We start from the raw sequence: 17,753 nt of genomic DNA, 5'->3' as shown, positions 1-17,753 counted from the left end.
AATACACATTGATTTCTTTTTATTATGAAAGCACATTAGCATAAATATAATTGCAAACGGTTTTCAAAATGTATTTCAAAGATTTGTTTGAGCCAATTCATTGATGATGCTAATCGTAAGTACAAAGAGCTATTTTTACCCCTATAACCTCAATATCTATAGTTACTAAACTTCAGTACAAAAAATGTATTTACCTTTCCGTACCCCATAATAACATATCTATTATATGTGTCACCTGAATACTGTGTATTACCTGTAGTAATTGAAACCCCTCCAACCATGTATATGAATATTTTGTAAACACCTGAATGAATATCATTCCGAATCGGAAAATATTTTAGGCGGACATTCCGTTTTACTGCGACATACATACTGTTAATACCTATATACATAAGACGATTATGAAAATAATTACAATGGAATCTAAGCATAATACACTGCAGCGAAGGATCAATAATATAAGAAAGACAGCGAAAGAACAAGCAGAGTGTTTATCTAAGATGTCTTCCCGTAAGAAGAAGACTTTAGTAGCCGTAGTAGCAATTGTTGGATCATGTATTATAATACCATCCTTGATTGACAGCTTTAGATGATGATATAACAGTAAGTATTAGAAATAAGATAATTACCATAATAAATCATAATGACGAATTTACGTAATCATTGCATCATTTAAATAATGTAAATCATTATATCGAAGAAGATTTGGGGTAGAAGTCAATGAGAAGGCAACATAATAGCACAAAAATATTAGAATTTAAGACATCTGTATAGGCCTTGCAACGTACTGTCTTTAACAAGATAAAAGTGTCAATCCAATATTTTAAACTTTTAATCTCTAACAAAAGGCATATTATAAAAGAATGTACAATAAAAGATCCATTCAGGAAAGTCGCCTTAATCTTTAAAATACTTATTCATAATAAAAATGCTGTACCACAGAATGCTTAGGTTCACAGAAACTGAAAGCAATCTGTGAATAAAGTAATCTGCTAATAGAGAAATCAAGCCTTCTTTAACTGTAATGTGTACAATATGAGCTTTTAATGAATAAAGATTTAAAACCATTACACGATCTATAAATTAATGGAATCTAGAAAGTGAAATGTTTTACATTTATGCGTTTATATAGTTTTATTTTCATGATTCGTCCTCTACATATCGAATATCGAATTGAATAACTGTAAATGCTGTACTTTGATTTTCCAAAGGATGATCATATTTTATCTTTCTGTTTTATAGTTTCACAGCAAAAAATGCAGCAGTTGATCTATGAACGTCTGATGTCCAGTACTGAAAAATGAGACAAGATTAATCTATCACTCACATAGTAGATACAGGTTTATCACAGCAACTCATCAATTAACCAGGAGAGAGAGTATACCGTCAAACAAGCAAGCGATGAGTTTAAGCCAACACTAATAGTGTAGAAATGAGTAATGATACATCAATGAACGAAATAAAAGACACTTTGGTCATACATCTTACATATATATATGTATAATAGAGGTTCATCAATCAGTATATACGTTTTTAAGGACAAAAGCATTAATCTGGAGAAGAGAGAGAGGGAGAGAATGCATTCGAACAAGTATATATGACAAAATAAGCCTATACCTCAGGAAAGACAAGTTTAGAGGGGAAAATAAATCAACAAGACAGAGTAGTGGTTTGGCTGGAAGAATTCGTTTAAAATCACATGTACATTTAAAAAAATATATTCAAAGACATGTATGAATTATCAACACCATTTGTGTAAAGATAAAAGTAATTTCCTTTGAACACATTATTAGTCAGCAAAAAAGATAGATAACCTTTAATGCAATAGTATAAACAATATATAGATAAAATGTCATTTTACCATGTATAAAGATAGTTCTTACATATGTGCTTCATTATTTTTTTGTTTCACTCACTGCATTTTCAGTGCACGTCAATTTGAGATGATTTAAAACATCAACAAGTCATTGCAGAATCATTATTTACACCTGTTTACTCGCTTGGTTGTTCTTCGAATCATAAAGACTGTCATCAAATAAAAATAAAGTTAAAGGTTAATAAAGAGCAAAACTCATACCGAATATTTATAAAAATAAGGAGATGTGGTATATGATTGCAAATGAGACAACTATCAACCAAAGTTTAAATAAAGTGAATGTAAGCAATTATAGGCAACCGTACAGCCTTCAACAATGAGAAAAACCAATACCGTATGGTCGGCTATAAAAGGCCCCGACATGAAAAATAGTTTATTATAAAAAGACCACACGTTTAATAACAAAATGTGAATCAAGAAGTAAAACGATAACAAATGAGTAATTGAAAATTTAGATAAAAAATACCAGACTTACAGAAAATCAGTCATGCAGACGAAAACAAACAGGACTATATAAAGCTGGTAAAGCTCAAATTATTGTACACAACCCGATGTTTTTGCAGCAACTGAGATAGTTCAGTACAAATATACGATGTTTAAACATCGGTTATAAATTTGCTGTCACCTAAATACATCAGATTTCAAGACTCAAGAATTCCCTTGAGGCAGTGAAGATGAAGGTCTCATTTCTTGAATCACAACCCAAGATGAACTTGTGTAGTGAAAAAGTATAACAAAAACTCCAAGGCAGATTCAAAAAGGGGATGCCCACAAAAAATGACAAAATCAAACGGTATCAATCAAAGGAACAATTGAAAAACAACTGCCATATTCCAGATTTGGTAATCTATATTCAAAGTGTGTAATATGAAGCAGAGGAGAAGGAATCCATGCTATTCAGGGGAATCCGTTTGGCTATGCAGGATGTATAAAATCGCATTCTTTCTGAAAGGGGGTATTAAATCTGATGCCTCGTGTAAATGCTAGAGTGTCATGCTCCACACATTTTAAGAACTCTTTGCCCGTTCCCGAGGTGGCCTGTTGGAAGGGCAACATATGTCCTTATCCAACATACCTTTATTACAAGCCGCAGTCGAAATTCCGGCCCTTTATCCGAGTCAATTCATTTCATAACTCACCTAATTGATTTAATATGAATTTATTTTTCGTTCTAAATATGCATAACATAGATCTATTTGCTTCTGAACGCAAACAAACTTACGAACAATGAAACATCCTTTTTTCCTCTGCTTCATATTACATACTTTGAATATAGATTACCTAAAATTGTGTTCTATTGTAAAGACAAGTTGTGTTTCTGCCATCAGGACTAGAAAATCTCAAAATTCCTATCTGAAATACAGAGTGAGTACTATATACTTTACGTAGTTTCACTAATAACAGACATACAAACTTTCCCTGTTGGCATTTTAAAATAAACTTATTTTTACCGAACCATTAGGTTTTTTTTTCTTTACAAGATATTGTGTTTTTGGTCATATGTATCTCAATGATAATTTATCCTTTTACTACAAATTACCTGAAACTGAGCAGGCAATTTGTTGTAATTTGTTTAAAAATGACTAGGTATTTTTAGTCACTTTTATATATTGCCTGTCAAGGTAAGGCATTTTACAAAATGCCTAGATTTAGAGAATGTCTGTAACATATACAGAACGATGAATAACACCAATTAACTTTGTTTTATTTTTATCCATAGATGTCAAATGTAAGGTTTGGTGTTTATTAACTATGAAGTTTTATTATTTTTAGTTTCATTCTGTAAAAAAGTCATAAATCAATTCAAAATATGCACTACATATAGATATTTTTTAGTTATTAAGTTATTTAATATGTCAGCTTTTTTGTTTATTTCAAATAAATCTAGAGGATATTTGGTGTTTATTTTCTACTGACAGATACAAGAGAATACTAGATTATTGCACGATTTAAAGCATTATCTTGAATACCACAACATGAGCGCTTGTTACGTGTTATCTGGATTATACATGAACAAATCAAAGACAAGAGCTGTCTGGATTGGTAACAAAATATATTCCTATCACATATTATGTCCTAATTACAATCTTATGTGGTCACATACAAACTTTAGACTTTTAGGAATAGATTTGATCTATATTGTATTCTCGATTTTCATTTAGAAAAAGATCAAAGAGGTTTCAGCTATACTTAAATGCTGGCAACATAGAAAATTAACATTACTAGGTAAAATCACTGTGATAAAGACTCTGGCATTGCCAACACTGATTCATCTGCTGACTGCTCTGCCGAATTTACCACAGATACAATTAAATGAACTAAATACTACGTTTTTAAAATTTCATTTGAAATGGAAATATTGATAGAGTCAAGCCTATTACTCTTATTGCAGATTTTTCAAAGGGAGGATTAAATATGGTGCATTTGCAGTCTTTCTGTACATATCTTTAGATATCTTGGGTAAAGAGATTTCTATCAAATTCAGACGGTATTCGGCAGAATTTATTACTTGCAGAACTAAAACAATTATGTGCTGACAGAGTCTTTACATTACAAAAGGATAAGATTAAAAAAAAATTCTAATTGCTTAAAAAATCCTTTTTGGAAAGACATATTTTGTTGTCTGACACATTTTCCGTTTCCATTATCAGTTCTATGCATACAAAGGGTAAGATTGCAGTGACTGTGTGTTAGTAGTGAGTGTAAGTGTGAGTGTGAACTATTAGCCTTTTTTTCAGTAACTGTATTCTTGTATAATATATATGATTTTTTTTTAAATTGGATAGTCTTGTACGTATTATTCAGTGTTTACCTCAAAAACAATAATCAGGTGGTGATTGAAGTGGTATTGTAAAATCATGACTACTGAAAACAAATAAATGATAAAAAAAGGTTTAATGCAATTTTTCACAAGTCCCATTTAAGCATGACTTGGATCATACTTCACACTGTTGTTGGGATTGGTGAAAGAAAGCTCCCTTGTGACAATAAAAGAAAATTTCAAAGTTTGCCTTTCCAACATGAGAGGTTTAGCTAGCTATAAAACCAGGTTTAATCCACCATTTTCTACATAGGGAAGTGCCAAGTCAGGAATGTGACAGTTGTTTTCCATTCGTTTGATGTGTTTGAGCTTTTGATTTTGCCATTTTATAAAGGAATTTCCGTTTTGAATTTCCCTTGGAGTTCTGTATTTATGTTATTTTACTTTTTTCCAAAATAATTGGATTTTGATTGTTATAGAAGGCAAGTATCAAATAACTTAGGATACATTCTTCTACAAGTTTTTTTGCGTGGATTTTTTATGACTACATCTTAATTATTGCAATTTTAAGAAGTTTTAGAACATGTATTTATAATTTAACCGTAGGTGTTTGTCCCTGAGATGTCGGCACAGATAATTCTACTGAAGAAGAATACCTGCTTCATTGTCTCAGGTTATGATCTAATCCTCTCAATAGGCTATTGCATGTTAATATTACATCAATAGACGCAGAATGAGGGATAGGTTGATTTTTGATGAAGTATGACGATGACGGTAGAGTTTAAGAAGGTTTAAAGTCAGTCTATCACACGTGGTAAAGTGTAAATTATAGATTTTCATAATTTGATATAATATGATTTGTTTATAAGAAATTTATCATGTAATATAACTTTAAATAGAATATAATAGTTTATTATTGATTTATATTGCTTTTAGAAATAAAATATGGATACGATTTTATTTATTGTAGTTCCGCTTTTAAAGGGGAGGTAATTCCTTTTTTCTGTAAGAATCTATACGTATATTATTGATATTGACTTGATTTATTTAGAACTTTTTCATGTGTTGTATTTTCCATGTGTACATGTAATGTTTTGCATTTTAACCCGTCAGTGTTTTACTTTTTGCAAAAAATTTATATAACTGTTCATAATGAACTCGGATAGAATAAACAAAAGATCACAAAATATATTGTGAAGTTTGTCAGCAGAAAATTTTAGCTAATGAAATTTAAGGTTCATCTATACACTTCAACAAAAATGGCTGTGTTTAAACCATGAAATTTTCTCTGAATGCAGACAAAACTGTGTAATTCTAATAGTTTTAAATCCTGGCAGCACCTAGATATATACAAGTTGTATTCATTTTGTGTTTTAAAAAGAAAAAACTTTTGCTAAACATTTTCTTTCCTTGCCACAGGTGGTGTAAAAATAAACAAAGTCATGTGAAATCTTTGAGATGGTCCCCCTCAGGTAATGATTGTATTGTATCATTAATTGATATGGACAATAGAGGGACAATAGAAATCTACTCACAACAAAGGTGATTTAAATAGTGTAAATGAGTGGACTGTATCAAAGAAAACTCAGGTGTTTGTTTATTTCACCATCTTCTGTGGTAAGGAAAGAAAATGTTCATCAAAATCCATCAAGTGTTTTAACTTTTTAGAACATAAATTGGATGTAACATAAATTTATCTAGCTGCTGCCAGGCATTAAAACTTTTAACATTACACAGTTTTGTCTGTACTCAGAGAAAATTTCATGGTGTAAACACAGCCATTTTTGTTAAAGTGTATAGATGAACCTTAATTTAAATCAAATATAATAGTTTATTTATATTGAAATAAATAATAAAAACAATTGGGCAAATAAAATATTAATCCTTTTGTGATAGGGTTGATGTACCCATGAGGGTCTTGATGGCGGAGTCTTCATTTCTGTAGGCCATGTTTCTCTATTCAGTAAAATAAATGCTTATTCTGTAAAATTCTCGTGTTCGCCGTCCTGTTGTATCATAATTCTTACATGATACAAATCTTATTCTTGTCTGTTTCAACCTCAGGTAACTACATTGTTATTGTTTGCTTGTGTGTATTCAGCGAATTGTGCCATACAGTTACAGCTAAGGGAGGTAATGACGAACTGCTAACGTAAAATGTTATTTTTCGCGACGTCAAACCGTGACATATCGGAAAAAGATGCATTTTTCGACTGATTTTTAACATTAGTTTGAAAACGAGTACATGGACACCTCTTTTTGACATTTAGCTTGATTATGTATGACGATTACTTGTATCAAGTCAATTTTTATGAACAAATCACCGATGATTTTGTTTAAAAATTAGATAAATGTACAGGAAAAAAATCCGTTTTTTTCTAAAATCTTGAAATTTGATAAAAATGAATTATTTTCAAAGAATTGTTACACATATTGAGAGCATAATTTTGTAAAGAAGATATTCCAAACTTTTTTTACAAAAATCTGCTTATGTTCATATTTTGTAATAAGAAAGTTAGGTATGTCTGTCCAAAGAATACAGATTTCCAAGAAATCGAAATTTTGGGTAAATGTCGAACACTTCAACCCATTTTATCTCTAAAAGTAGCCCATGAAGGTGTATTTTTTTATACCATATTTAATTTGACTAGGTGAAAAATAGCTTATATGCAAATGTTTGTTAAAAAATCACCGTTGGATCTAAACTGTATCGTATGCCCTTAATAGAGCTAACAATTCGACGACACACTTAGGGCAGATTCAGAATATTATAAAGGGGGGACGTAATTCCCGAAAACAGTATAGATATTGTAGAGCAGAGCGAGGCGAAATTTTTTTGGAATGCTTAAATGATAAAAAAATATATATTTTTCACACAAAAAAGGGGGGGGGGGGGGTGTGCACGCTTATGAGGTTCAAAGTTGGGTTATGGCAACCCTATCTCACAAACCGTGAACTCACCACTGCATTCTTAGGACAACATTTATCCGTTTTGATTAATAATTAATATCTGATTAAAAACCAAACACCGTGACAGACAAAATTTTAATTATTTTGATTTCTTTATAATAAATTGGATATCTGGAATGATAAGCAACTAGATAAATTGCATTAGGTATATTAAATCATGTTTGGTTTGTGATATGAGGCACTAGTATTGAGAAGCTAAAATTCATACCATGGTCAGTTTTATTACAGAGATAGTATTTAACCGACATTAGAGAAATCTGGAATCTAATAGTTAGAGATCACAAAATAAAATTGCTAAATTTAATCAACATTACTGAATAAATAGAACCAAACAGACAAGTACGCGGTGGCAATTTGTATATTTGATCAGAAAATAAGAATGTGTTCTCCTGAAAAAAGAAAGAAAAAAAAAGTATCTTAATTTTTGCTACCCCGCTGCAAATGTTTGCGGTCGTATTATGGCAAGATAATGCTTATTTTGTCTTCTGTAGACTCATTTCCAATAACTGCAATAAATGAAAATTTGTTCTGGAGATATTTTTTGTAACAATTTCTAAAAAATCCTTTACATGTGATCCTATATAATATTAAGTAAGAAAGAGAGGCGAAAGATACCAAAGGGACAATCATAAGTCGGAAACGAACTGGCAACGCCATAGCAAAAACAAAACGAAAAACGACCAAAAGTCAAACAACAGTAAACAAAACACAACAAAACTAAAGACTGAGTAACACGAACCCCACCAAAAACCGGGGTGATCTCAGGTGCTCCGGAAGGGTAAGCAGATCCTGCTCCACATGTAGCACCCGACGTATTGCTCATGTAAGTACAAATTAAACTATACTTTAAAATTAGAACTCGTGAAATGTTTTGCCAAAAATATTCATAATTATCTTTCTGAATGGGACAGATTCGAGAAGTCCGTTAAAATAAACTATTTCTGTCAGCACACAAGAGAATACATAGGAATTCTCTAAAAGAATTGAAAACGATACTCAATGATACTAGACCTATACTTACTTAAAATATGTCATTCGATAACCAACAAATGAGGAGTCGTTAAAAAAAATAAAATATTCGTTCCTACAAAAGTGCAAAACAAATAGCGAAATGTATTCCAAGAGTAATCGACATTTTAGCGACCTGGAGGTAACTTGCTGTGTTATTTTAAATTTTGTTCAAATGGGATCAGGCTTAAGAACATTTCATAGACAGTAAAACCAGCTTTGTTTACAGAGAACTCGAAAATCCGAGGACAATTCATGAGACAGATTTAAGGAGACGCATGAAAACTTTGAGCAATACAAACTCCCATAAGTTTTTTAAAACATAAAGGGGTGATATTACATGTAAGTGTTATGAAAGAGTAAGCATTTATCCTGTTTTGGAATTCTACCATTATTGTTTTCATGTGTATCTGTGTTTTGTATCATAATAGAGAGACGTGTTTTTTCCTAACTGATTTTTGTACGTTCTTTGTGCGATATACAGTTATGTTTTCACTTTATTAGACTAACGGAAAGTTCGAGTGTTCAATAACTACTTAACTTCCCAATATGTCCATGTGCCTATTCCAAGTTAGTATTCTAGTCAGGTGTTGTCTTTACTTAAATCTTCATGTCTCCTTTGGGGGAACTTGTTGTTGATCGCAGATCATTGATAATCCTGTTAAATGTAATCTCAACTTATCTAAACTTGAGGCGATTTAGATAACAAGATTTACATGTATTTGTAAACATACCAAATTACCCCTAGAACTGAATTAAACTTTATTTTTATAAAAGATAGAATATACTTCTTTTTTCGACAGATCTTTAGCTTTGCATATCAATCTTCCTTTTTCACATGAAAACTGAAAATTTACAAAACCTTTTCAAAATATATAAGTTCTGGGTCATCCTCATATCTATAATTTCATTAAATGTTCTAACTTGAAATATAGCAATATTTTGTTATCAAAGTGCATGCAGTTATGAGAACTGTGAAATTCTCGATAAAGTATTGAAAACATTATAAAAATCCCTCTGCTGTGAAAATAAATTCTGGAAAGTACACCTCTTTCAATCATGAATCAAAATAATAAAGATCATATCATTTGCTTATGAGATTTTGAATAATAATTACTTGCCAAATCTGGGACTATTATAACATTAGTAAGTATAATAGTCCCAGGCCAAATAGAGCTCATCAGTCGCATCCTTACGTGACGAAGAATGAGCATTGATTACAACATGTACATAATTCTCACCGTGGTTCATGTCATACAATGTTTTTATTATTCTTTCAACGTCGAATCAATACCACGACAATGAAATAACTGAAGACCAGATGTGAATTTATGTATGTAAATTATATACAGTACAATATGTCGCTATCTCTACATGATGAAATATATATATATAGGTTATATTCATATTCAAGGATTTCAACACGGTATGATTAAAATTTTAAATATTAAGATGGAATTTACATTGTATTGAATAGGACTCGTAAAGTACCGGTATATATATATATCCAAAACTTTGAAAATGTTTAATCCATTTTTAACTACCAGCTCCCTTTTACTTTTCTGGCCTCTTTAAATGCTAGCAAAATTTAACCGGTGTTAAAAATAAGAGTTATTTTTGTTGTGAAGTGTGAATTTACATTGAACAGAAAATGGATATAAAGAAAAATGTCTGGTAGCGAATGTTTAGCCACCCGAAAGGAGTGCTTAGATGAAATTGAGGCAGATGATCGGACGTTAATGATTCCATTTGAGGATAATCAGGCCGTACAAGAACAAAGCTGCACAAATTTGAAGCGTGACGACCACCAACCCATATTAAAATTTGTATTTGAGGATAAAGGCAAATGGAAAATTCTAAAATGCGGCGCACAAAAGACGAGAATAGTTTTACTTGTAACTTTACTTTGTGTTTTCTGTGTACTACTCATATTATCTGTGATGGCTTTGATTAAAGTCAACTCCTCCTTGTCGGGTTAAAGAATGATATATAGCTAGCACGGTAGGTATGTTTGTCGAGTTATTGCTATGTGCCATTTATCAACAATACTACTATACTAAGGGGTGTTTATAAACTACCTTGACTACCCATGAGGGTCTCGCGCGGTCGGTAACAATACTACAAAATATAGTAGTGTAATTACACATGATAACTTCACAATATTTTAAGAGAAAAAGAAGATTGGTTAAGTTTCCAACATTTTAAACTAACTAGATATAAGAAGATGCGGTATGAGTGCCAATGAGACAACTCTCCATCCAAGTAACTGTCTACTAAAGAATTTTTTTTTCTGATATAATAAAGAGTCGCTGCAAATATCATATCTTCTTTCTTGACTACAATCAAATTATTTTTATACATGTGTATCAAATATTCATACAAAAATCTATTTAAAAGCGGCAGTGTCATTTTTGAAACATCTAAATAGAACTTTTGATATACTTTTACTTTGGAGTATACATCTAAAATTGGATATAAAAAAAAATAATCGAACCATCTCCGTATATACTCTTATCTTACCTCCTATAGATTTCTGGGGATATTATTGGTTAAAGGACTACACGTGGTGACTAAAATTGAGAATGGAAATGGGGAATGTGTCAAAGAGACAACAACCCGACCATAGAACAGACAACAGCAGAAGGTCACCAACAGGTCTTCAATGCAGCGAGAAATTCCCGCACCCAGAGGCGTCCTTCAGCTGGCCCCTAAACAAATATATATACTAGTTCAGTGATAATGAACGCCATACTAAACTCCAAATTGTACACAAGAAACTAAAATTAAAAATAATACAAGACTAACAAAGGCTAGAGGCTCCTGACTTGGGACAGGCGCAAAAATGCGGCGGGGTTAAACATGTTTATGAGATCTCAACCCTCCCCTATACCTCTAGCCAATGTAGAAAAGTAAACGCATAACAATACGCACATTAAAATTCAGTTCAAGAGAAGTCCGAGTCTGATGTCAGAAAATGTAACCAAAGAAAATAAACAAAATGACAATAATACATAAATAACAACAGACTACTAGCAGTTAACTGACATGCCAGCTCCAGACTTCAATTAAACTGATTGAAAGATTATGTCTTCATCATATGAATATCAGGCACAATCCTTCCCGTTAGGGGTTTAGTATCATACCATCATAACATATATGAGAAGAACATAACCCGTGTCATGCCAACAACTGGTTTTTAAATAAATGTGTTTAGTGCCGATGCAAAGACCCTATAAGTGAATCAATATTAACGCCAAAATATGCAATCTTTAATGACCGACAACAGTATCGTAACTATATCCCTTCTTAATAAGTCTATTTAAAGGTTTTGTTAGCTTCAGAGGTGAATACTGACATTTTTGTGCTTTATAAAGAATATTTCCATAAAAAATTGGATGTGAAATACCTGAACGTATAAGAAGTCTGCATGTTGAGCTATATTTACGAATGATGTCCTTATACCGATGATAAAATTTAGTAAATGTTTTGACTAGTTTGTGATATCGAAAACCCTGGTGTAATAATTTTTCAGTAATACATAAATTTCTCTCGTTAAAATCTAAAACATTGTTACATACACGAGCGAATCGTACAAGTTGAGATATATAAACACCGTAAGATGGTGACAAGGGAACGTCACCATCTAAAAATGGATAATTAACGATAGGAAATGAAAAATCATCACTTTTATCATATATTTGATATAGGGTGTCCAAAAAATATGGGGTTAGTTATCATATGGGGTTAGTAAGGAGTTACTTCCCTTTCAAAACAAAAAAGAAATCTGAATGGTTTCAACAGACGAAGAAATTGATAATGAACGATTGAAATAAATTCATAAAACAAATTTAAAGCTAACAACTTGTTAATGTTGGCATTTGTTTTTTGTATAGACAAATGGAAGTAGGTTCTTAATACTATATAGTATTGAAGACTTAGATCTAATCACTTTGATAGGCCGCTAGTCTAAATACCACACGGTAAGATAAATTCGTTACACGGTGTGCTAGTGACCTAATACGATATATATGGGGTCAGTAAATTCCATGTGGGGATTCGAGCTTCGCTCTCAACCCATATGGAAATTACTGACCCATATATATCCTAAGAGGTCACTAACACACCATGTAACTAATAGTATGGTCCGATCATACGGTATGGTCCGGTTAAACGACACGATGAACGTTGAAAAAGTGTACCATAAACTAAGAGTTTCTAAAAATGAAATTTTTATTCATTCAATCATTGTTGCATGATTAATGAAATAAAGTGAATTTTATTTACAAGTAAGAATTATAGTAAAATTATTTTACGTGGTCATTATCAATTTGTGCTTACATTTGTACGAAACGCATTATGTCGAATTACAAGAAATATATAAATGAACTGTTAAACAAGGAGTCAATTGCTCAACTCACAGGAACTTTGGTCATTGAACCCTCTTTCTTTTCTTGTTAAACATTTATTTTCGTGTTTTTGTTAAACGGGCATTAGCTACGAGATATAAAAAAAAAATCGAATTTGATTTGTTGTTTGGCCAATCATTAATGAGAGTAAAATAGTGAAATAATAATCCGCTTTAAGCAGCCAGTTTGGTTCATGTTGTCAAAATAAGCTAAGAAATATCGCTGATGAATTATTCACTTGCAAGTGAATAATTCGACCTCATGGAATCCGTATTCATGTGACCTTTTATTTATCTCCTTAGCTAGAGATGGGTTACGCATGAACTAGGCGTATTCAGCTAGTAAAAGGAAAAGAATGTCAACATTAAAAGTGAAACAAGGATAAATTATTTGATTGACTGATTCGATCCACAAAAACTCATTCTTATATAGGTAAAAACGAAGATTAACATATTTGTTTAATCTATAATATGCAAACAAACAGACCTAGAAAAATCCAATTGCACGTGTTCGCTGTTTATTTATATCTATCTATATATATATATATATATGTTTATATCGGGTTATATGCATGACCGTCGGCAGTCTTCGGAGGTCACCTCGATGGTTAATTAGATGACGTCTAGACTAAAATACACACGAAATACGGATATATATTATCGAGTCCATGCATTGTTAATCTTTCATTTTAGACTTTTTGTAAGTTGGATATACGTTTTAGTGGGTTATAAATCAAATATGAGAATTTGAATCAAATCGGTGAATATGAATTTGACAGCTAATGCCCCATTAAATTAAAATTTCTTAAATAATTCAAATTGTTTTTAGTTATCTAATCTATTCTTGCTCCAATTTATACGATCTTACAATAACAGAAAAATCGTATGAATAGGAGAAAGAACCAAATAATTAAATGAAAATACGTTGAGATTAGAAGATTTTTTTTCTCTGAAATAATAATTTAAACGCTCAGAAAAAAGAAAAAAAAGTACATGCTCAAAACGCCTGCGGATTCACTTCCGGACGAAAAAGTCGACCAGATAAATTGCTCTAAATTGATTCTAGCGAAGGCAAGATACTAGTAACAGATACACCAAGATTCAGACAATATGTTAAGATAAAGGAATTCAGTTAGTTATCGTGTCGTTTTGGGTTCGGTGAATGAGCTGTGTGCTCGTGCGAAGGAAGTTAAAATTTATTTGAAAAATACCTATATGGTCTAAATACTCATATGGTCCGGCCCGTTAATAACCAAACGAGTATAATACTCATATGGTCCGGAACATTTATTACACAACCAACATATAAGCTTTTAAACCTACCGTGACAAACATAAAACATAAAACATAAGACATAGGTTATAGACATAGATACATAAACACCTGTAAATTAATTATTGAAATCGTGTGCTATATTTCATACACCTGTCATTTTCTCTTTTTTTTTTGTATCAAGCGACAAAATATCTAAAACGAATTCCAAATTGTATTTCATTGTGTCAGCAACGACCGAAAAAAAGGGTTGTTGTATAATTAAGTACTAGTATACAACAACCCTTTTTTTCTATACGACCCCAATTTGCGGGTGCATGTGTTCTGGTATCATGGTTATTCCGTTGGTATTGTCGTCTTTGTCCTTAAGGATGCTCACTACTCAGTTTCAAAATAACAAGCTTTTTAAAAGACCGTAATAAATTGATAGTAAATAAATAACGGAACCAAATGCAAAAAAGGTCACTGTCGTTGTTTAAAGATATAAGCAATTAAAAATTTGGCGTGAATTGATTCTCTACATTTAACTTTGGCCCTTTTTTCTTTCAAAGACTATGAAATAATAACAAGGATTTTATAAGATTTTCAACAAGAATGTGTCCATAGTACACGGATGCCCCACTCGCACTATCATTTTCTATGTTCAGTGGACCGTGAAATTGGTGGTCAAAACTCTAATTTGGCATTAAAATTAGAAAGATCATATCATAGGGAACATGTGTACTAAGTTTCAAGTTGATTGAACTTCAACTTCGTATATATATCATTTTATTCTGGTATCACCTAAGTTGAACAAAGGTATACAGAAAAACATATTTATTTACATCGTCAAAAACTACCTTGACCAAAAACTTTAACCTGAAGCGGGACAGACGTACGAACGGACGGACGGACAGACCGAAAAAACATAAAACCCCTCTACTATCGTAGGTGGGCATAAAAATAGCTTTTCAATTTATATGTAATAAAATTATGAAAAGAAAGGTAGGGTCAGCGGGTAAAATTTTGAATGGTACCACATGGATAAAACCAGCTAGAGGTCAGATTCTATATACCTGACAAACAAGTCGAAAGCAAGAAAAGCGAACATCCTTAAACTCAACATTTCACAATAAGTTTAGCTTTATTTTGTTTGATATTTTGAATTTTTATGTTAATTATTTATGAAGGAGCTACACACTAAACAAACATGACAAGATCGATATCTAATATAAAACCATTGACGGGTATCGAAATACCTATAAAGTATGCATAGTAGTATCATGTGCACTTTGAATAGAATAGAAAAATCATGAAAAACAAATTGTGGGATTTAAACTTATATATATATAAACAAAAACATTGATTGTGTATATTAAAAGTGAATTTTAAATAGATTTATGCAAAAATATAAGTGAATATATAACATGACAGAACGTGTTCAATATAGAAGTGTATCACAAGAAGATACTGATGACGAACTTCTAGATGACCATGAAGTTACGAACGAAAATGCAGTAACAATATTAGGCGACGATGAGACAGGGACTGTTTCAGGGAGTAATGTCCGTTTGACTGAAGCTAATTCGTCATTTACCAATAAGAGTATCCATGAATGTATTTGTGAATCAAAGAACAGGAAGAAAATTACGATAGGAATTATTCTAATATTTACTTTCGTTATTGTTCTCGTTTTATTGGGTGTTGGATTACATAATATAAATCTTAAGCATACTGTTCATGATCCTGATAAACATTCAAAGGTTTGTTTTTTATGTACGTCAATGGGTAGTCTAAGTAAATGTTGGGACTCGCATTTTTTCATAGAGTCGGCATATAAATACATAACAGACAAAACATGAGCTCTGGCATGAGCCAGAGCTACTAGCGGTCAGACTCAATTTTCTATCATATTCAGGACACCAAGGAAGAAATAATGCTATATGTACAAAATAAACACGTATAGTTACATTAAACAGCTTTTAAGCATTATACTTGTATAACAACACAATGACTATAAATAGTGTGTTGTTAAGAATAGGCTCAATGAGAAAGACTTGAGTTTAATGTAAAACACACATATATGTATGTACATGGAAGTCTATGACAAAGGTCCTTATCCCTCTCCCTTTTTCTAACATTTGTTATTTTTTTATTTTCTATTTCAATTATTTTCACGTTTTTCTGTGATATATTATTTTATTATACATATTTATTATCAGTAACCACTGTGGATAGTAAATAGTAAATACATGTTATTTCTAGTATATTTGTGTTAATATATCATAGAAAAATGCGAAAACAATTGAAATTAAAAGAAAATAACAAAATAAAAAATTTTAGAAAAAAGGGGGAGATAAATAGAATTGTCCTGTAGCCAAGTACCTATGGTCTATGAGTGATACATGTTTAAACATGACAGGATTGTAATTCTTCGATTCTTTTTTGTGTCATGTTCCTTATTAAAGTTAACTTATCTAAGATGGTTAGTACTGTCTTGATGCATATTTTATTGATATCCAAACTATTTTCTTCTTTGTTCTATAATGAGTTTTTTGTTTAAAATTATATCTATTTTTACACTTTTACACTTCCAAGCATATTCTATTTTTAACCTTAATTTACAAAGACCTGTATGCAGTCAAAAATAATCAGTATGTACTCATGCCACGGAGTGTCTAAATAAAATTATATCAATGTGCTTAGCAACTTCAGACTGCAGAACTTTGCTTTTCTAGTTAAATCAAGTACTACAAAGTGCATTGTTTACCTTTTCTTATTACTGTAGAATAATGTCATTATTTTCTGTTTCAGACTAATGTTTCTAGCAATGGATGAAGAAGTTTCAATCTTATATTTTGAAAAGTAGCAGTAACTTACAGAAACTGAAAACAGCAATCCTGATTTGTTAGAATGTATTGGTGATGTGTATGGAAAGAAATATCTTGAAAATATATACATTTACTTTGCCTTGTACCAGAGACAACAACTGCAGATATGTTTTGTCATTGTAGAAATCCAGAGTTGAACTAAACAACATTGTATTAAAGTGAATAAATTATTTGAATTTCAGTAAAGTTTTAGCCAATATACAAAACTGAAGCATAAACTTTTGACTGTTTCAACTTTTATAGTTTAGTATTGAGACAAAGCAACAAAAAACAACTGGAGATTGTAAAAATTGACTCAAATTTCAGTACCACTTTATAGATGTATATGAAAGGCTGCACTACATAATATTTCTATAAAATGGTGTCGTATGGACTGTTTTGTCATGGAATTATTGGCAACAACTAAATATAATTTTTATCATTTAAACCAATTCAGTTTCTGGTGGAAAATGAAAATGATTACCCATCAAATTTTCTAATTGGCAAAGATTGTTGATAGTTGGTTGTTCAACATCCCTTTGCAAATATCTTTAAACCACTTTCAGTACAATGATGAAGCAATACTTCAGTATAGTCTTAAATTAATGGATT

General features: G+C 31.3%; 2 long non-coding RNA genes across 3 annotated transcripts; both read left to right on the top strand.

Annotated features, from left to right (window-relative positions):
• Positions 1 to 175: 175 nt before the first annotated feature.
• On the top strand, positions 176 to 1,884 carry LOC127698523 (uncharacterized). Its single transcript, XR_007980855.1, has 2 exons — positions 176 to 603; positions 1,243 to 1,884. It is a non-coding gene; the product is annotated as an uncharacterized LOC127698523 (long non-coding RNA).
• Positions 1,885 to 10,043: 8,159 nt separating this feature from the next.
• Positions 10,044 to 17,343, top strand: LOC127698524 (uncharacterized). Of its 2 annotated transcripts, none has more exons than XR_007980856.1 (2): positions 10,044 to 10,616; positions 17,086 to 17,343. It is a non-coding gene; the product is annotated as an uncharacterized LOC127698524 (long non-coding RNA). The 2 variants fall into 2 exon arrangements; XR_007980857.1 differs by lacking the exon at positions 10,044 to 10,616 and adding an exon at positions 15,288 to 16,034.
• The last annotated feature ends 410 nt before the right edge of the window (positions 17,344 to 17,753 follow it).

The sequence above is a fragment of the Mytilus californianus genome, unplaced genomic scaffold, assembly GCF_021869535.1.
Source record: "Mytilus californianus isolate M0D057914Y unplaced genomic scaffold, xbMytCali1.0.p SCAF_4, whole genome shotgun sequence".
Classification (NCBI taxonomy): Eukaryota; Metazoa; Mollusca; class Bivalvia; order Mytilida; family Mytilidae; genus Mytilus; species Mytilus californianus.
This window is presented reverse-complemented; position numbering and strand designations above follow the sequence as displayed.